The sequence below is a fragment of the Boleophthalmus pectinirostris genome, unplaced genomic scaffold (genome assembly GCF_026225935.1).
Source record: "Boleophthalmus pectinirostris isolate CB_2022bp ecotype Guang Dong unplaced genomic scaffold, ASM2622593v1 HiC_scaffold_10, whole genome shotgun sequence".
In the NCBI taxonomy this organism is placed as follows: Eukaryota; Metazoa; Chordata; class Actinopteri; order Gobiiformes; family Gobiidae; genus Boleophthalmus; species Boleophthalmus pectinirostris.
This window is the reverse complement of record NW_026570971.1, coordinates 26,462,872-26,485,347: the sequence shown is the minus strand read 5'-3', so window position 1 is coordinate 26,485,347 and position 22,476 is coordinate 26,462,872. Positions and strand designations below refer to the sequence as shown.

The 22,476-nt window shown below is 38.7% G+C and overlaps 1 protein-coding gene across 1 annotated transcript in view; it reads left to right on the top strand.

Moving 5' to 3' along the window:
* The first annotated feature begins 4,469 nt into the window (after positions 1-4,469).
* LOC110159685 (serine/threonine-protein phosphatase 2A regulatory subunit B'' subunit alpha-like) overlaps positions 4,470-22,476 on the top strand; it is a 108,601-nt gene continuing 90,594 nt past the window's right edge. The window contains 1 exon segment of the mRNA XM_055159243.1: positions 4,470-4,688. The gene's annotated coding sequence lies outside the window, so the exon portion shown is untranslated.

Here is a 22,476-nt window from a genome sequence, read left to right as displayed (position 1 = left end):
GAACAGAGCATTTTGAGCTTTGGAGATGCAGACAGACTAATAATAAAAAAATTACTTAAACATGTGTGATTCAAACAAAGCACAACTTCAGATGTTTTTGAGGAGGGGACAACATTATAACATGGCTTAACACTCACAAGAGAACATTTTGCGTAATATAGGACCTTTAATTTGAAAACTTTTTACTTTTTCATACTATAGAAATGTGTTGTCTTGACCTGCTGGCCCTTCTTGTTTTCTGTTTGAGCTATTTTTACCCCTTATAGACAGACAGATGACATTTCGATGCACCTCTTGCAGACACACACAGTCCTGTTATGTGATTGGAGTCTTGTGATCGTTTATGTTGTTACAGGAGAGGCATTCCAGTTGAATTTGGAGAGGGGGGCTCTGCTAGGTGTGACTTTGCCCCCCTTAATCACCCCATTACCCCCGTCCATCATGCAGACTTACATTCACTCATCGAGGGGTAACTTCACACCCCGGGCGTCACGCAGCAACCGCAGGCTCCGTGTTTTTTAGTGGCGTTTGGACTCTTGGGTTTTAAGTGCACGGTCCGGTGGCGCCAATGTCCCCTCGGTAAACCCAGTCAGACCATGTGGATCCAATAACATGGGAAGGATAATGCAGGAAGCACATAGGAGGCGTCGTGTCAGCGCTGTCTGTAAAGTAAGAAGAGAAGTTAAAGGTGCACTGTGTAACATTTCTGGTGGAGGGATGTTAATGCCCTGCTTGGAATGTTCCACAGTGTGCTATTAAACAGATCTACTGTAACTCCATGGAGACTAGTAGAGGACACCAAGTTAAAGGTCAGATCGATGGAGAGGCAACCTGCTCATAGTAAGAACCCCCCCCCCACACACACACACACACACCTGAAATGTTACATACTACGCCTTAAAGTTTATTATTACCAAAAGATTTTCAAATTGTCCATGTGGGTACACTTTAATTCTTAGATGGAGTACAGAATTATCAAGGGTCAGTCGGTTTCATGGCCATTAAAAACAGATTAGATTATGTCTCAGATTTAGAGTTAACTTACCTAAATCAGTCTTTGGACAATGAGGAATAATTAGAAGAGACTGTAGTTCAGTTGATTGAGTGTTTCTTCACTAATCTAAAGGTTGGAGGTTCAAATCCCAGTGGCTGCGTACACTGATGCATGAATGTGTGTGTGAATAGGTGATAGGTTCCTTGATGTAAAGTGCTTTGAGTGCCTTGAAGGTAGAAAAGTGTTGTATAAAAATGTGACCCTTTACCAAACTGATTACTCCATTAGAGATAAGGATGTGTCTGATTTTGCTTCTCTCACTCTCCACACTCGACAAGTAAGTTAAGTTATTCTAAAGTGCCAAACACCCTTCCGACAATCACAGATGAAGTGTCTTGCCCAAGGACACCGTGACATATAGCCTACTATTATATTATACACAAAAATGCACAAAATTAACTCTTGTGGGCTTTAAATCATGTTAGAATGTAGTTTTCTCATCATTCACACATGTTTGTTACTCTTTATTATTAGTCTGTCTATATTCCCAAAGCTCAAAATGATCTGTTCCTGCTTGTAATGTCATGACGTGATACTTTTCAAGTCAACAGCTACCTTTTACATTTAGTTCAGTCCAGGTCTGAACTTATCCAAATGATTCTAGTGAAAGTGTACAGAGCTCAAAAACACAGTGAAGCACTTCCTGTATTACCACATTACTCAATATGCAGGGTTTGTGTGGAAAATAGCGTAATATGGTTCCTCTAAACTAGGATTGTACTGCCAACCTGACAAGTATATAAGCCAACCAATCCCACCTAAGCCATCGTCAGCTCAATGGAAGAAATTTTTATTCTAACTATTGCAGTAGTTCAAACCATGTGTGTAAAACTGTGCTGCCAGTCGTATTCCAAACACAAAAACCTGATTTCCTTTGGTTTAAATAGTCTCCATTCTGTGCTTCAGTCCTGTACCTGGTCTCCATAGAAACACACAGTGAAGCCTTCTCCAAATTAGTGTTGAACTGCACAAACTGTACCCACTAGTGCTGATCGGAGAGCTGCTTCCCCTTCAGGATATTATATTTTATTTATAGTTACGGACCAGAGCTTGACATCCGTACACAGAGGTTGGCGTGTTTATGTTGCAGCTATATGCAATCAAATAAGTCAATATTATTACAGTGCACAGAAGCAATTTCAACACCCCCTACTGTTTGGTAAATCTACATTGTTAAAGTATAAAGGTGCAGTGTGTAACTTTTTGGTTGGGGATCTGTCACCTTCTTGTTTCTATGGATATGTAATTGGTCTGCTTATAATGTTCCACAGCATAACATTAAACAGCTCTACCTTACATTTATCCAGTTACAGGTGGTTTTATAGCTCAAAAATACCTACTACAAATGGCATTCTGGTGTTGAGCTGGCTTGCCTCTACACAGATCTGAACTTGGTCTGTTTTATAGAACGACTGATAAAACTTTACTACTGCCATATTGTAAAAACACAGCAATTCCATCCCATGAAGAAAAGCATCTGACGGACCCTCCGCCAGAAAAATTACACAATGCACCTTTAAATGCATGTTTATGTATAGAGCTTAATGGTTTGTAAAGCTCCTATAGTCTATAAATACCTTGGCATTTCTTGACCACAATCAATAATCTTCTTTAGTCAATCAATTCTTTTTTAATGCTTCCTCCACAGAGATTTATCACTGAGTCGGCAATTAGCTTCATTGATTCCCGATTACATTATTTTGATATGGGCTTCGGCCAGGACAAAAACACACGGAAAATGGCCCTGATTCTTCATTGATTTAAAGGTGCACTATGTAACTTCTAAAGTGGAGGGTCTGCTACTTGCTTGTCTCTATGGAGATGTTATTTCTTTGCCTAGAATGTTCCACAGTAGGGCAGGAAACATAGCTCTCTTGCATTTGTTCAATTACAGCTATCGCTTATAGCTTATAGCTCAGAAATACCTTATAAAACATGAATATTCTTGGCATGCGCAGGCTTGCTTCTCCATAGATCTGACCATTAACCTGTCTCCACTGTGACCAAGTTTTTTTCAGTACTGTGGAATAACGAAGGCAAAACAGTAGTATCCCCAATGGAGACCAGCAGGTGACGGACCCTTCACCAAAAGTTACACAGTGCACCTTTAAACATATTTAGACTTTTTTCCTCTCCCCAAACTTATTATGAGCCTGCACATTCACATTCACATTCAACGTTATGAAGATTTAATAGACTACTGGGCCACCACATTTGTCTTTTCATGGGTTCAGAACATGTAAAGTAGGTCCTCAATTACTAGGTCCTATTGTAGGGTCCTTATTTACCCAGGACAGTCCCAGTTTTGAGCCATCTGTCCCTTGTTCCAGCAGATTTATCCAAAACCAGTGATTTGTCCCAGTTTTATACAAGAAATGTCCCAGGTGTCCCTATTTTAGCCTATTCTTATACCTGCCAACAGTAAAGAAAGGCACATATTGTCATTTGTTTAGCTAAAATAGGCCTTCAGAAAGCCATGCTTGGAAACAAGCACAAGGCAAAGGTAAAAAATAAAGAAATAAATAAATGCACATACAGTTGTTGCTCAGATTATGGCTGACACGAGTGAGTCGAGAATGGACGATGTTACTCATGTTTTTTGCAGTTTCATTTATACCAGTCAACCCGGCTGTGTCCCAGTTTTGAATTTGGAAAATCTTGTCACCTTATCCTATTGCCATTTGAGATAGACAGAGAAATGGCTTAAAGGTGCACTGTGTAACTTTTCTGGTAAGGGTACACCACACTGGACTCCATGGGATGTTGTGGTTTTGCCTGCTGTCTCGTTGTATAACCTTAAACAAATCTTTTTAATGTCTTTTATAATCATGCATATATTTGTGTTTTTATGTACTCTTTTCAATTGTATTCTTTGTATAGCATCTTTGAGTGTTTAGAAAAGCACTAAATAAATAAAAAAATATATATTATTATTATTATATCTTGCATTTATACACCTGTAACTGCTTTTGTTGCTGCAAATGACCATGAAAAAAATTTCTTTCTATTCTTTTTTGAACAAGAATATCTATCTCCATGGAGATAGATAAGCTTAATGTCAAACTGTGGAACATTCTTTTGAAAGCAATATACCTCAATGGAGACAAGCAGGTGGCGTACCGTCCCCTAGAAAAGTTACATAGTGCACCTTTAAATGTTGTTGAACGCAGACAGACGCCAATAAACGATGCCACGTGACCTTGACGTTGCGCCTGTTAAAATCACAGTCTCTTTTCTTGTAGCACTTGTAGCTTTTATATGTACCTGTCTTGTGGCCGCAGACTGAATACTCTCAGTCCAGAACCGCGTCGTGGCTGTCAGTCTACCGCTACACCCCGCCCCGCCGAGCCTCTGCCGGGAACTCCCCCTAAGTTCCCCCGGTCTCTCCTCTGCGCTCTGCTCAGTCTCTCCATGAGCTGTCACACTCAAGTATTCCCACACACACTTACGCATCCACGCACACACACGGAGCCGGAGTATAGCCGCCGCCGCTGCACGTCGGGAGCGCGAGAGAGCGGTCCGTTCTCGCTGGGCACCGGAGGAAAAAACGGCTGGTTGATTTCGCTTCGTCTTGGCTTCGTCGTGACTTCAGTTTTGGGGCTAAAGAAACGAGACACGAACGGGAGCGGGAGAGGTAAGGACACTTGTGTTGTCTCGTAAAACTTTGCTGGAAAAGAAAGCATTCATTGTCGTGGCCGAAAGAAAAAAGCGATGCAGTTTTAAATTAAGTAAGAATAGGGCGTGTTGTTTTTTTAGTTTGTGTTTACGCGTGCGTCAGGGTGCACGTACACACGCGACACTAAACATTGGGGGGATCCTCTCGTGTCCATGGAAGTTTGAGAGGGTGAGACATGCAAATACTAGCGGAGAAGTGAGGAATCAACCTGTTCAATGCAAACTAGCTCTGTCTGTTGGTTCACAGTCTACCAGTGGTTTTGGATTGCACGTTAGTCTTGGAAAGGTAGCCTACAGCTTTCATAGTCTACAAAAGCGTGTGTTATAAAGCGCTCGGCTGTTGTCTAGCGGTGTGGTTGGTGGTGATTTCTTGTCAGATCCTGTGGGGTGGGGGTCAAGCAGGCAGTCACTGGGTCTCCCCTTTGGTATTCTCCCAGAATAGCCGAGGCGCGCTCACACAGATCCACGGCCACGTTACGAGCCTGTAAAGTCGTCAGAGATGACCCATACTGACCCACAGGAAGAGCCTCTGGCCCGTGTCAGTGTGCGGGAAACACGGATGGAGGGATAACGACTCTGACATCATGATCTCAAGTTAGGACCTGACTTAGCCCGTATAAATCTTCCTTTCACCATTCAAAAGATAAAGATATTTTAAGATAGTTTAAAATAGTCATTTGCTATGGTAACAATGCTAGTTTCTCATCATTCTGAAACCATAGACTGGTTTTAAATCCAGCCGTAGTGAGGTCAAGCCAATGTACCTGATTGTGCCAGTCCCAAACCTGGATATATCACCCATTCTAAGATTAATGCCAGATTCAAATGAGAATTACTGCAGATGGTCTTGTAAGCCAACACCAGAAAGGATTTTCTATTTTTTTCACATTGTTTTCCATGAAAATATAACCGCTATAAATGCTCTGCAACTTGTCATGACATAGTAGTAAAAAGAGTTTCTGAGTATGTTTTGCCTTTAATCCAAGAAGCTTTGACAATACATGTAGGTCTATAAGTTAAAACCATAGACTGTATATAAATGGATATAGCAAGCCAGCTAGCTGCTGCGTTACAAATAGGAAGTGACCATAGGCATGCTTCCAGCTCCATCGACTCTAGTTCCAAATCACTTTGTATTGAAAAACTGTTTCCTTTCTCTCTGTAATTGCTGCTGTCAGGCTCCTCATTTTTGTCCTCACATGTTCATATTAACCCGCTCTACATGATCCAGGTGTTTTTATTTGACTATTTTGTAAACTGATTCGTAAACCTAATGTGGAACTTGGCCCCAAAATCACCCCGTGACCGCTAGCCTCTGTGCACTTCATTTGACTGGATCTGAACGCTATGGGTGACGTCACACTCACTTAGTCCTCTTCTCTATACGGTCTATGTTTAAAACTTAGATTAGACTAAATTAGAAGAGTTACTTTTAGTTGAATAGTCACCACAACTTAGTTTATAGTTAAAAACGTGTAGATAAATTGTAAATAGACATAGAAAAACATTGTAATAGTTATAAAGCGTTAAGCCACTGCGAAACAAAGTGTTCCTGTTATAACCAAGTTGTCGTACAATTTCCAATCTTTAACTTTTCACATTTGTGTCTTGTTAAACTTAAAGGAAGTGTCCCCTCCGCTGTCCTCGGTTTGGTTGACACTCTGTATTACCGTGCATTGATTTTTCATTGCTCTTATTTCATGGCCATTATTTCTGTGTTATAGGCAGCGAGCCATGACAGGGATGACTCATAAAAGACACAGCATCAAACTGCCTGCTCCCCGGTCTGGACAGGGGGATGAAAGATGAGAGGAAGAGACAGATAGAGAGAAGAGATAGAGACTGGAGGAGAGAGGGGGATGAGATCAGAATGAGTTTGAGGAAAGAAGGAAAGAGGGAGAAAGAAAGAGAGGGGGGAGGAGAGAGTGGGACAAGATGAGAGATGGAGATGAGGAGATAGAGGGGAGGAAAAAAGGAGGGGGGAAATAGAGAGTGGGGGAGAGCGTGGAGTGAAGACAGGAAGACAGAGGAGAGACATCGGAGTAGGAAAGAATGGGAAAGAGAGAAAGAGTGGGAGAGAGAGAGGAGGGAGTTGAAGAGGTGAAGGACAATAGACGGAGAGAGAGAGGAGAGGAGGAACTGGAGAAAGTTATCGGAAGAGGCAGAGGAGAGAGCTATAGGAGGAAAGGGGTGAAGAGGTGGAGGATTGAGGGAGAAAGGAAGAGATACAGGAGGAAGAGAGAGTGAGAGAGAGTGACAAGATCTGAGGAGGAGGAAAGAATGAGAGAGAAAGAGGAGGACAGGAGGAAAGAGAAGACAGATAGAAGAGTAGATAGAGAGAGTTGGATGAGACAGCGACAGGAAGAGAGGGGGAGAGAAAGGAGAACAGGTTGTGTGTCTGTCTGGACATGCTGACTTTTGGAAGGCCATTCCAACAGCTCCGGATGAATTGAAGAGAATAGGAAACAGTGTGTGGTGTTTTTTATTAATCAGACAGTTTAATGGGGTGACCATAACAGCCCTGCTAGATCACTCATTATTTATTATTTCCGATTTGACAGTTGACCTTGTTGACACCTTCTGAGCTAACATTTCATATATTCTTTGATTTTATTGTCAGTTAGTAGGTCTGTCATGATAATTAGAAAGCTAAAAAAAAAAAAGGATTGCTCAAATCAAGTACAGCAGCTTTCAATCAACAAATTTGTAAAGCATTGCGAGTTGTCTGCTCTTAACTGCTGTCATGTCTTCTACTTTCATTTAATTTGGTATGTTAAAATTTAGCCACATTTCATAATTCTATTTTTATAGTTATATTGATTTATCGTTCAATATATGAAAGCTGGAACATAAATATTTTTTTTTTGCCTAACCAGCCGGAACTACATACTTTGACAAAACTTTACAAAGACAAGTGGATCAGGAGTTTCATCTCGTCTCCTTGATTTCAGAGGGTGTGACTGACAGGTGGATTAACCAATCAGAGAGACACATGCTCTGTTTGGGTTAAAAACAAACATGGCTACTTGTTAGGAACATAACCCTGCATTAGATTTTCCTTCCGAGTCGGTTTTCCAAAGAAGTTGCCTAGTGACACTCGCAACACGCCCCTTTTCCTGGGACGGCACGACTCGGAACTCTGTGGCAGAAAAAGTAGACTGAGCAAGGATCCCGAGTCAGAAGCCAAGATGGCTCTGCCCACTGTGACGTGTAAATATGAACAGTTTCCATTGTGTCTGGACACTTTGATGGTTTAAATGACAATTTCAGTCACTTGTATTACTGCAATGCCTTACTGCATCCGTATCACTGCCTATGGGTGTGGTAGTTGGTGTTGTGGTGAGGCTACATACCACTCTCCAAGTCCAAAACATAATAAGTGAAAACATAATAATATGCTTCAAGCGTGGACATGACGTCAAATCCGAGGTCCAGGTGGGAGCCGGAAGATAATCGAATGCATGGTAACCATAACAGAAATATTGTGATATCGTATCGTCAAAAGTCTCACAATAATATCGTGGACTGTCACAATATTTCGAGTTACAAGCTTAAATGCATTGTTTTATAGTAGCTTATAAACATAGGGCACTACATATCCCATGATTCATTTCACTGCAGACAACATGAAGAAATATCTTTTTGACTTGCATTCTTGGAATTATGACAGAAATAATTCACACCAAAATCTTGTCAAGATATTTTAAAAGCAAAAAAGTTTACTATCTACAATTATATTAGCCTCGCTGAAATATCACAATAAATATCATATCGTGAGATGGATATCGTCATAATATCGTATCGAGAGATTTGCATATCATTACACCCCTTCTACTTGTACATAAAAATGAGAAAATTCTACATGAAGGACTGAGAAACAGTGCAGATTTTTACTGAATCAACAATCAAAGCACCAAACTATTACATTTCTTTGCAATAATGGGGAGATTTTTACCATTTCTATGTAATAAGGTAAGATTTGAGCTGCAGAGGATAGAATACATTGGTTCATTCTGTTCTCTAGCTCAGGCCTGGTAATGAATTTTATTTATTTAAAAATTGGTTTACTGGGATTATCCTGCTTTGTGTCAGCGGCATAGAGTAGTTTCAGTATTATCGTTTATCACAATATTTCTCTTTCTCTGTATATTGTGCTTGAAAACGTGTGATGGTGACAGGCCTAGTAGTTGGCTGTTTGTTGGTTGCTGCACATCTGTATTTGCTATTACATTAGTGATAGATGGAGGCATGGCCAGTCACTCAGACAAAAGTGATTTCCCATTGCTGTGAACTTAGCTCTCTTCTCAGTGTTATACCGTTGTAATCTCATAGTGTGTGTCACAAGGTCCTTTTTACTTACACGTATTGCAAATTTGTCAAAATTTTTGAATCTGTGCTTCCTGATACAGCAGTGGTTTCTATTTTGGTCTGGATTTTAAGTGTAACAATAAACAAGTGGTGGAATAGACCTGTATTGGCAGTGACTGGAAGGGCATCTGACTTCAAATCTTTCATTGTTTCATTGTTGCTGTGTTGAAAAGGATTATGGTTTGCGTTTTGCTCAAGTGCTAATATGCATAAATACAATACAGACTATACATAGATAGGCTGTGTTAAAAAAAAAAAAAATAAGTCCCATTAGTTCACAAATATAGCATGGACTTGTTGATTCACACGTGTGTTGTCATCCTTCCTGAGTCCTGAGGTTGTACAAGGACTCTCTCTGTCTCTCTTATTCTCTCTCTCTCTCTCTTTTCTCTTTTTCTCTTCCCCCGTCTCAGTGTCTCTCATTCTCTCTCCCTCTTTTTCTCCCATTCTCTGTCCATCTTCTTTTCTGTCTCTCCCTTCCGCTCTCTGTCTCCCTCTTTCCGTGCGTGTGCGTCTCTCTCTCTTTCTGTCTCTCACTGTCTTTCTCTCTCTATCATTTGTTTTTATCTCTCTCTCCACCATCTCTCACCCTCCCTTTCTCTCTCTATCTCCCTCTGTCTTTCCCTCTCTATGTCTCTCTCCCTGTTCCTTTCCCCTTCTCTCTGTCTATCTCTCTCACTCTTTTATGCCTGTCTTTCTCCCTTTATCTCTCTCTCTGTCTCTCATTATCTCTGTCTCGCTCTCTGTCTGTCTTTAACTCTTTCTGTCTCTCCTCTCTCTCTGTTTCTCTTTATCTCTCTCTGTCTCTCTCTCTCTCTTTCTCTCTCTTGCTCCCCCTCTCTCAATATCCCTTGTTCACTCTCCCTCTCTCCTTTTTCTCCCATTCTCTCACCATCTCCTTCTCTGTCTCTCCCTCTTTCCTTGCATGTGTGTCTCTCTTTGTCTCTCCCTTTCTCTCTCTCTCTCCACCCCTCTCTCCCTCCCTTTCTGACTCCCTCCCTCTGTCTCTCCCTCCCTGTCTCTTTCTCTTCCTTTCCCTCTCTCTCTCTGTCTGTCTCACTGCTACTTTCATTCTCTTTCTCCCCCCTCTCTGTATCTCTTTATTTCTTTCACTCTGTTTCTCTCTCTCTCCTTTCTCTCTTTGTCTCTCTTTCTCTGTTCATTTTGTTCTCTCTCTCTCTCTTTCTCCCCCCTCTCTCAATATCCCATTCACTCTCTCTCTCTGTGTGTGTCTCTCTCTTCACCACTCTCTCCCTCTCAGTCTCTCTCTCTTCTTTTCCCTCTCTCTGTCTCTCTGCTCCTTTCATTCTCTTTCTACCCCCTCTCTGTCACTCTCTCTGTTTATCTCTCTGTCTCTCTCCCTTTCTCACTCTGTAACTCTTTCTCTGTAGTTCCTCTCCTTGTCTCTCTCCCTTTCTCTCTCTGTCCCTCTTTTTGGGTTGCTTTCCTTCTCTCTCTCCTTCTCTCTTTCTTCGTTCCATTGACATAGCGGTGCATAAAACTCATTCAGCTCTTCCCAATAGTCACCATGTTCCGCAGCCCAGACTCCTGGCTGCTCCTGACATGAAGCTCTGTGAATGGACTGTGAATGTAATTGAATCTAACTGACAGAAATGTTATTAACTCTACCCCCTTTTTTGTGGACTATTTTTGACATTTTTATCAGAAGACGCCGTGCTGTTTTCAAAGTCAGACTGGCATAACTTTTGTCCTTATCAAATTACGGAGAAAGATAAAATGTCAAGATTTCAACTAGAATATTTTAAGATTTAGGCTGCTTTGTGTTAGAAAATTCATGAGAAAGTTGGTTATCTTTTTTAAGAAAGGCTATGTATTTTTTTAGTTGTTTTTTTTTCATATCGATACCTGATCAAATAAATATCTAGTATCTATTGAGTAGTATGTGATTTTCAATACTTTTGGCAACTCTAGTCCACATAAATAAGAACAACGCCAGATTATAACTATTACTGTATTATAATTTAAAGATGCATTGTGTAACTTTTCTGGAGTGGGCCTGCAACCTGTTTGTCTCCATGAAGATGTTAATGCTTTGGTTTCAACTGTCTACAGTGTGGTATTAAACTAAGCTTTCCACAAAACTAACCTGTAATTTGTTTTGCAAGCCTCCAGATTCTCAAGTATATGGACATGCTTTAGGCTCATCGCCATGGAGACAAGCAGGACAAGTAACAATGGACAAGTTACATAGTGCATCTTTAAAGTCCAGACCTGGTCATGGACTGAATCTTCATGAGGTAGTGTCAGCACCTTGGTAGTGGTCTTTAAAATAAATATAGTCCCAGGGTTTACTTATTATACCATCATTATACCAAGTCTGAGGGGTTCAAAAAACGCTCTCCATAATTAGTAGATGTTGATTTTTTAATTAAATCCATTTTTGTTCTGAGAAAGTCTTAAGAAGCGTTCACATTATAATTCAAGTTTTTAGTTTTCAGAATTTTTGTCTCACCAGATCAGTCGCGTTGTCTTCAAATGTTAAGTTGAATGATAATTTCCTGCTTGCTTTTTGGACCAAATGGACGATATGTGGGAGGATGGGTGGGCGATGGAGCTCTGTATTCAAGCTACGGTTTTCTTATCATTCTTTATAGACTTTTCTCACAGGTGCATTTTTTTTTTTTGCACTTAAAAATTTGTCAAAAATAAAGAAATTCAGAACATTGATTAGGTTTTGAGTATCAGATCAGATCCTTTTCTCCGTGGAGATGTGATTGCTTCATCTGGAATTTACAGAATGGTATTGAACCTTTCTATCTTCATGAAGACCAAACCAGACCAAGTTACAGGTCAGATCTGTGGAGAGGCAACACCACTCACAGTCAGAATGTGTTTTGTGTGTTGTCACGATACTAACATTTCAAACTTGATTTCAATACTAAGAAATAGAGACTCTTAGATTCTGATACCACACTGATAATAAAAAACTTCAGCATATTCAGCATTAAATTATATTAGTTTCTTTTATATTACCATAGTTTCATAGTGGTCCATGGGTGTATACTAGTCTATGTGCTCTTATACTTGTTCTGATACAGCTTAAGGTCATCCTAAAGGTTCTCTTTTGTCCTCTGAATGTGACTTTTTTAGAATTGCTACCAGCTCAAATGAGTATCTAGTTTCAGCACTAGTTTTAATATCAATTAGTATCTGATTTTCGATACTTTGGGCGACCCTAAAACAAAGCTACTAGTATACTGATCTCAAACTGAACTCAAATCACTTCTAAATTCACTAACTAAAGTGTATTCTATTTTGTCCAGGTTTGTGAATATGACCCTTGGGTGTGCATGAGTTATAATGATAATAATCTGGCTTTATTCATTTCGCACAGAGGTGAGGGGAGCCAGTGTCGGTAACAGTATCCCAGGGCAACATCATACGGGAGTGGCCCGTCGAGGAGTCATCGCTGTGGTATAGAACAGCTTTTGGGAAGGTGGTTGTAGAATAGATTAGTGACTCAGAAACTGTCGACTCAGACTTCACAACATGTTTTTGGATTTAAGGGGACCAGATTAGGCTATTTTCTGATCTATGTTATAATGTTGTTTCCTCATCATAAGCATACCAGAAAACACTTGTCATATCATGCGGTAATACTCTATGTTTTTAAACTCCATACACTTCACTAGAATCATCTGGATGATTTCAGATCTGGAGTTGCTAATCTCTCCTGAACTAAAAGTAAAAGTAGCTGTTAACTTAAAAACTACCACTTCACGACATCAGAAGGTGGAACAGAGCATTTTGAGTTTTGGAGATGTAGACAGACAAATAATCCAGAATTACTCAAAACATGTGTGAAAGAAAACACAACTACAGCTATGTTTCTGAGGAAGTAATAATGTCCTAGCATGTCTTAAAGCTCGCAAGAATCAATTTTGCGTAATATTTGGCAAAACAAAATACCATGGAAAAAGCAATACACAGGAAACTTGATTTATTGAAATTGCAGAGTAAAAATCTGAACTCAAGCTATTGAGTTTATCTCAAGTCCCTATCTAATTTTTTAATTTTAACTTGTGTGCTTATGAATCATAGTCAGTCTTGGTATTAAGTCACTGCACTCAGTTGAAAATATATAGATTTTTGAAATACAGAGGTAAAAAAAACCCCCCAAAAAAACAGTAGAAGTACAGTAGTTTCAGTTAAGGGCACTTTATCTTATTTTTACTGTCTTAAAAAAGCATCCTACTTAATAATTAACTAATTATTCACAGCAATGACTTTATATTCTCTTTTCACAAATTTTGTTTGTTGTCATTGTAAAGCTTACAACAACTACCATGCTAACGTGCACTGTTTGATTTTCGGACAATAAAAACCTTCATAATTCAATCCAGAAAGCACACAGTGAACCTATTATGACCCTAAGAGCTGCTTATACAATATATTTGTACTGGGGTAAGACCAATTTTGCTCAAATTTGCAAATATATAAACTGCTACAATACTTTAATTCCACTTGCATTATTAAACCTCTGCTACTACTGCTTCCACTACTACAATCCAAATATATTTTATAAAAAGACATAAAATATACTTGGGTAAGAAAAGAACTGCTCATTTATAAAGTTACTAAATAAAATTCCTTGGAAATAGATATGTACCCCTGTCTTTTGTCACGGCAGGTTTCTCCACATTTCCTTCCAAGGTGCAGTATAACTCAAGTGTTTGAAAGGAGACACTGATTGCATCCACAGTAGTTTAATTAAGTCTTGTTTGAGCTTATTTTTCATGTGAAGTTAAGGTTTACGTCAGCGGTGTGCAGTTGGAGTTGTTATCGAGGCGTGGTGAGTCTTGTAATCAGGCCAAGATTGTACTGTACCGGATCACGTACTTTTAAAGAAACCCACATTAAGGATAATTTATGTATATAAGTATATTGTGGCTGTAACAGTATACAGCAATCTGGGAGAAGCAAACTTAAAAGCTTCTGATAGCCTTTATACTTATACTTTATACTTTATATAAACCTTTACCTAAATCTAAACACAGAAATAGTTTGTGTTAAAAGCTACTACTACTACTACTACTACTACTACCACTGCTACTACTACTACTACTACTACTACTTTTACCTCTATCAGTGTTTCCCATCTGTAAACAGTGCTTTTTCAATCAGCGTAGGCCAAAAGTGACATTTATTCACCAGAAAATGAAGTTAAATAAAATGATTCAAATATGGATCACTTGTTCTACCTTTGTCTTAGTATAAACTTGTTGGAAAGACTACTGCTTCTTTCTTCTAAGACTACTTCAACCAGTACTACTGAATCTACTGCTACTACTACAACCACTACTGCAACTCCTTAAACAACTACTAATTACCACTACTTCCTCTATTACCATTAATATTGCTTCTGCTACTGCTGTAACTGTTGTTTTAGTGTTTTGTTTGTAACTGTTTAGTATTTTGTATTGTTTTTTGTGTCACCTGCCGAGGGACAACAGATGGAAATTTGCATTTTTGCTATAATCTGCCATATTTACACTTTAATTACAGATGTTCATGAATATGCACTGTCCCTATCAATTAAATAAGTAAATAAACAACCTTATCTCAACTATTGGCACGACAGATACCAATCAATTCATACATATAATTGTATACTCCCAAAGTGTACATTACCTTAGTTGAAATATATTAAAAAGCACAGATCCTGGAGAAAAAAATATTAAAGTAAAAGTATCACATGAAAAATCTACTCAAGTACCTGTTTAAAAATGTACTTAAAGAGTAAAACGTAAAAGTATTTTGCTTAGATTTTGAGATTTAATAAAGCTTCAAATGTAGTGATTTTGATACAGATTTGTGTTGAATTTTGTTCAGCATAAACAATTGAATAGCTAGAGTTAGAAGAGATAATACAGTTTTTTATTTGTATATTTTTGTTGTTTGCTCAAACTATGAACATGTTAAAAATAAACTCTCTGCCTTTTCTGCAGGTCTCAAACTATCATAAAAATACTACTATTTTTCAGTCCAGTTCAAAAATTGTGTGTAGTATAAAGTACAGATTCTCAAATGTAGTGAAATAAAAATAAAAGCATCAATTTTAAAAGGTGCACTGTGTAACTTTTCAGTTGGGGGTCCATCACCTGCTTGTTTCTATGGATACGTCATTGCTTTGCCTAGAATGTTCCACAGTATGACATTAAACAGCTCTACCTTACATGTATTCAATTACATCTGGTCAAAAATTCCTAGAAAAACAGGTATTCTGACTGTGATTGGGGCGCCTCTCCACAGATCTGACCTAACAACTGTTGGTACTACAGCTACTTGCTACTAAGGTACAAGCACATCATACTTTTAACTGCGTACATATAATCGTATACTCCCAAAGTGTCCATTACTGCAGTAAAAATATCTAGTTACTTCACACCAGTGCTCGTCAATCTGTCCAATACCAGTCCAATTAGTCACTGCTACTACAAGAGGAACCATTGTATTTAGTGACTCCATGGCACTTTTAGGGACCCTGTCATTCACATTTCCCAGCATGCTTTGAGTGTGTGTGGGAGGGCATCATATTGCATTTAGCGCGGCTGGCTGCTAAAAATGAAGACGTGACAGGGAAAGTGTGAGTGTGATAGTGAGAAGTGTGCTTGGGGGAGGGCTCTCAGGGCTCAGGGGTTAAAGTTACTGCCTGACTCTGCTCTGTGGAGTCGTCACTGCTTTTGCCGCCAGTGAGGTGCCCAGGTTAAACATGTGTCTAATTGGTATATTTATAATAGGGCTGCAGCAATTAATCTGCTAATCCTGACTAGTTAACTCTTAAAATAACTTGTACTTTCATAATCGTAATTGTTGTCTGGACTATGCAGGCTTTAAAACATATGCCAAAATTAAATATTAAATGCCAAAAAACAAAAAAAAAAAAAAAGAAGTCTAAATCTAATCTAGAGCTATGGTAAATAAGGACATAAGAACTAAGTCACAAGAAGATACAAGAAATTAGCAAATTGTATACCAAGTCTAAGACAGGATTAAACTATACCGAAACCTAAGGAAAGTCTTAAGCGGGTTTAAAACAAGACTAAAGCAAGTTTAATCCAAGACTAAACCAGAATTACAACAGTCTAGTATAAACTATAATAAAGCACATTGAAACAGGACCAAACCAAGTTAAAACCAAGACTCTGAACCAGAACTAAAGATCTTAAACAGGTCCTGTAAACTAAGTTGTATCTAGGATTTAACCAGGACTAAATCACAACTAAACCAGGACTAAACCAACCAGGTCTAATACGGTCTAAAACAGCAATATACAGATAAACACTTGGACTAATGAATTCAGAACTAAACCAGGTCTAAACCAGAACTGAACCAGGTATAATATGGTCTAAAACAGCAATATGCAGATACACACGTGGACTAATGAATTCGGAACTAAACCAGAACTAAACCAGGTGTAATACAGTTTAAAACAGCAATATACAGATACACACGTGGACTAATGAATTCCAAACTAAACCAGGTCTAAACCAGGACTAAACCAGGTCTAATATGGTCTAAAACAACAATAAACAGATACACACTTTGACTAATGAATTCAGAACTAAACCAGGACTAAACCAGGACTAAACCAGGACTAAACCAAGTCTAAACCAGGCCTAAAATCTGTTCCGTAACTTGAGTATTCTTTGTGTGAGGGCATTGTTCACCTGTTGCCATTGTAAGTTGTGGTTTGTGGCTAGGCTATTGGAGAATGGAGAGATTACAGTGAGTGGTCAAATATAGACTGTAAGAGCTCCATAAATCTCACGGTAACTTAGTGCTGTACTTATCACTGCTGTTATTACATCTTGGGTGATATGCTGTAGAGCTGGGATTTGGTGTCCATAAATTCAACCCAGTCATTAATCAGACTGCAAGAACTTCAGGCTGTAAAGTCATAAGGCAGACTCTAATGGTGCGTTCAACGATGATTTTTGTGGTAAATTTTGTCTGGAATAATATTAACTGCAAAAAAATATGTTTAAAAGTTATATTTTTAGCTAAATTGGTTGTTGTGAAATTTAAGCCGTGTTACAATGTTATTACCTCATCAAAAACATACCTTGTGACGTGTTTTGTTTCATTCACACGTTTATTATTAGTCTGTCTACATCTCCAAACCTCAAAATGCTCTGTTCCACATTGTGATGTCATGTAGTGGTAGTTAATTTTTAAGTAGTTGTCTTTTACCTTTAGTTCAGTAGAGACTGGCAATTGCAGGGCTGAAATTTTCGAAATGATGTGTTAAACCTGTGTGAATGAAACCAGACACAACTGTTTTTGATGAGGAAACAGAAGAAGCATTATAACATAGATCAGAAAATAATGTAATATGGGTCATTTAAGTTTAGAAATTCTGTTTTTTTTATTTGCAGTTGTTGACAGCAGGCTAAGGTGAATTGTTTATCTGTATTTTTCAGTGAAACAAAACATTATTGAAATTTGGAATAGAATTTAAAATTTTGCAGACAGAGAATATTTTGTTTATGTAAGTGCACTCAATGATTAGTAATATTAATCTTTTGTTTGCTGATAAACGATTGTTGTTTAAGATTCACTTTGTAACTTTTAGGGTGAAGAGTTTGTCTCCTGCTTGTCTCTGTGAGAATGGTAGTACTTCGCCTGGAATGTTCCACAGTATTGCATTGAACTTTGCTGTTTTTTATTGCTCAGAAATAAACGTGATGACTTAAAATTCAGGATGCCTTTACCTGGAGCACCACAAGCAAATAGATCATGTATTATTTGGTAACAGTGAATAGTTGCATGCCAGCTGATAATTTTTGGCTAAATTGGTTTCTCAAAATTAAAAAAAAAGTGCAGAGTAATATTAACTTCCCATAAAGATTGTATGATTTATTATTGTTGTCAAAAACATTGCGGCATCATCAGTCACCTAAAATGCAATTCCTATGCAAATCTCACTTTGTACACACTCTGGCTATGAATATTTTTGACATTGCCATTTTTATTTAATCCTGCATGTTTAGGACAAGTTCCAACCTATTAGGCTCTGTTCCACCTTGTGATGTCATGTGGTGATACGGGAAGTGCTCCACTGTGTTTTTAATTACACACCTTCACTATAATCATTTGGATAATTTCAGCCCTGAAATTGCCAGACTCATCTGAACAAAAGGTAAAAGGAGTTCTTAATTTGAAAACTACTGCTACATGACATCACAAGGTGGAACAGAGCATTTTGAGCTTTGCAGACATACACAGACTAATAATAAAGGGTTACTCAAACATGTGTGAATGAAACAAAACACAACTTTAGGCATGTGTGAAAAATCCCTCAGTCATCCAGGTAGAATCCATGGCAAAGGAGAAATTAAATTTGTCATCTGGGCAAAAGTTTAGTTGGTAGAATACGTTTCTCAACTCATCCAAGATGCTTCTCCAGTTCTGGTCAGAATGCTGGTGTGTACTTCGTTATAACTGTCCGCAGGGAGGAGCTAACTACAATGAAACTACTCTGAAACTAACACACCTACTTGTTTACAGTCTCTATTCTTCTGTTGACATCTCAGGTTAAAGCATAAATGATTCCTCTTCTCTGCTGATCTTTTTGTATCCTTTTCCAGCTTTCTTACCAGTCCTACAATGGTTGGCTCATAATTGTAATCAAGATGTCAACTTTAGGCATGTTTTTGATGAGGTAACAACATTAAAACATGGCTTAAAGCTCACAAGAGTAAAGTTTGTGTAATATAGGACCTTTAAATAATTAAAGTCTTTGCTATTAGCTAAATTCAACTTGTAATTTTGACTTGGTTTGGATTGACCTTGCAGTTTTCCAGTTTTATTCCCATGTATTTCTATGGTAAATGTGATAGACTGTTTTGCTAGCTGCAGTTTCCAAAATACAGCCCGGGCAGAGTCTGGGACCAGAAGGCTACAGTGCTGAACTCCTGTTGAGTTACAATGGGACGATTCATACACTGGTCTGTGGGAGGTACTCACCCCCCCCAAGACCCCCTCTGATCTGATCCAGCCTGGGAACGAGGAGGAAGACCTGCAAGATTAGGGATGAAGAGTCACTTTGATTCACAGATCTCCCATCATGCTTAGCTGCTCCCTGACAGGATCCTTTGTGGTTGTGGTTAAGGGTTGAATAACATTAGAAAAACATGAGATAATCTGGAAGTGATGTAATCAGGGGATACTGCAAGCAAGGAAACAAAGTTGGTTAGATTTTTGTGATTGTGTGGCGAAATTTTAGGCCCAAACCAGGACTGAAAATAAATTAATGCCAGAACAAAATAGGGTATGAACCAGGTTTAGGTCCAATCTAAGAATAGTCTCTACCAGAACTCAACCTGGACCAAAACAAGGTACCAGATTTTGAATTATGTAGGTCTTTCTTAAATGAGTCTTAACCAGGCCTGAACTATATAACTAAACAGAGACTAAACCAGGAATAAACTTTGAAAACTATAAAGGTGCCCTATGGAACTTTATGAAGCCTCTTTTGTCTCCCTTTTGCCTTGAATGTTCCATGGTATGCCAGTGATTTCATTGCTCTAAAAGACCGTGAAAACATGCATTTTTTCTGAGCAACATCACCTCTCCACAGAACTGACCTGTCCCCTGCTTGTCTTGTTGGAGATAGATAAGTAAGATAAGATAAATGTTCAATGCCATACTGTGTGAGGAACATTCCAGGTAAGGCCAAAGGCAGATACAGCCCATGTAACTAGTAAAGTTACATAGTGTACCAATTGTTTTGCAGCATATTTGAAGAGTTCATTTGCAAAAACAGAAAGTGTCATTCTAAAAGGTGATTTTAGGCTTACGGTTTAGTCTTTGTATAGATTTTGAAAAGGTAACAGTTAGAGCCCGACCGATATGGATTTTGCTGTGGCCGATATGAAACCGATATAATGAGAGTTGGCGCTGCCGATAGCCGTTATAATCGCCGATATATTTAGTGATGTAAAAATTCACTGTAAATGTTGAATTGTTTAAAAAACTTAGGTTTGGCTCTGGTGGATTTTAAATTGGGTTTATTTAGGCAACATTTATTGTTATTCTGCCTCTTTACATCATATTTACAGACAGTAGGTTGACTTAATGGCATTTTTGCATCACATTCTAGACACTAGTGATGGGTATTCCAGTTCTTTTTAGAGAACCGGCTCTTTTGGCTCGGCTCACTAAAAGCTGCTGGTTCTTTTGGCTCCCAAGTGGCTCTTCAGATTGTTTTGTTGCAAGCAGGACTAAAGCACGTCTAAAGCAGGACTGAATCAGGACTGAACCAGGTCTAAACCAGGACTGAAAAAGGACTAAACCGGGACTTATTTATTTTATGCTAAACTACAGTCAAATATGCTCGTTTTTTTTTTTTTTATTTTTTTTAAATCCTACGTACACGCAAATTTCTCAAAGTTTCGTTTTGAGCCGCTGCCGCTGTCAAACCACGAATCACGCGGCGTGAAGAGAAAAAAAGTGAGAAAAAGAGAAAACACGGCTCCCAATAAGGATCAGGCTCCCGTTTATTTATGTGCGGGAGCTACAGCAGCTAACCCATAACAAATGACAAAAACTAGCTTCAAAGTCGACATATTTCCAACACTCACCGCTCATACAGGCTCCTCCTCACATCACAAATCTGCACTAATAAATGTCCTTTTAATCCAGACTCAAACCGATTGTCCGTAAAAAGAATATAATCTCAGTGTTTGGATCTGTGTCTGCAGGTGTAAACAAACACACGTGAGTGACGCGACTCTGTGGTGTGTTCAGGGACAGTACGGACACACACAGACAAATGACTCCGTAGATAAATACTGATGTGGAGCCACATATTAGGACATTTATCTGTCTGTAAATTGGATTAAATGAACAGAATGTAGAGAGTCTAAGCTTTATAACGAGGTATAACATGCCCACGTGAAATATCGGCCCCTATCAGCAAGCCGATAGCCGATAGCCGATATGCCTAAAGTTGCCCATATCAGCCGATAATATCAGCTAACCGATATATCGGTCGGGCTCTAGTAACAGTATTCTACTACAATCTAAATAATATTCCATCACTCCTTGATAAACTCCACTGTACATTATTGTCATTGATAATATCTGTAGAACATGGCAACAAGAAGATATCTGTTTTTGCCTGTGAACTTTACTTTTTTTTTTTTTTTTTTGCCATTATTTCATTCACAACCCATTTAACAATACAACATTTCTTGGTTGCATTGAAGCTCTCTGATTTTGTTGACAAGGCCTGACTGTGAAGTGAATCTCTCTGAAATGTGTGTGCGTTTGGGAGCGATGAGTTAATAGGCTCCATTCACTGCTTTATTGTGTTATTGTGTTGTCCACAGTGGAAGCCTTTGTCCAATTGTACACACACACACGCGCACACACACGCACGCACATCTATGCACGGTGAAACAGGCATTCCTCCAGTTAGCTCAGCCTGATGGACAGAAAGAGAGTAAGAAAAAAAGAGCTGGTTTTAGCTCACACCACCATTCATAGTCATTGCAGTGGAGCTAAAAATACATTTATAGCAGTTGGTTTTATGTTGCTTTGGTGGGCTGCACTTTTCATTATTCTCAGCCTTGTTACACTGTGAGTCCAGAAGAGACGTCTGTATTGCATTACCAGAGAAAAACACTTCCAAATAAAATTAAATATTGTGGTTTGGTGGTTATTTGTAGGCTATAAACATCTAATTTGAATGTGGCAAAACACGGAGGAAAGCAGCTAGAATTTAAATGTGTATCGTGTAACTTTTATTCGTGTATCCTACCTGCTTGTTTCCATGGAGATAAAATGTTATTGCTTCATCTAAAATCTTTCACATCATGGCATTAAACGTATCTTTCTCCATGGAGACAAGCAGGTGACGTCAATAGGCCAGTTTACATGTCAGATCTGTGGAGTAGCGATCGTGCTCACAGCGCATGGCTTTCAAGATTATTCTTTGTACAATAAAACTTTGTCATTTAATATATAGGCAGATGGAGAAATGTAATGCCATAGGGTGGAACATTTCAGACAGAACAATAACAAACAAGCAACAAACAAAAGTTACGTAGCGGTCCTTTAACTATACTCTTTTAAAATGTATTGATGTTGACTTGTTATGTCAGTATTTCTAGCAGTAGTGAAGTAATGGAGTATTCAGTCAGTATCTGTATCTATTGCATTGTTTGTGGCTGTGACTTTGTATCGAGTCAGGGCTTTATTGTCCCCATAGGAAAAACTGTTCTTGAACACATCCTCCAATTCTGCCTGTACAGTTCACAATGTGTTTGACCTTTCTCTGTGGGCATCGGACAATGGACAATCAGCTTAGGGTGCGTTCAGAGACTGCATGTAAAACTGAGACTAAATTAGGA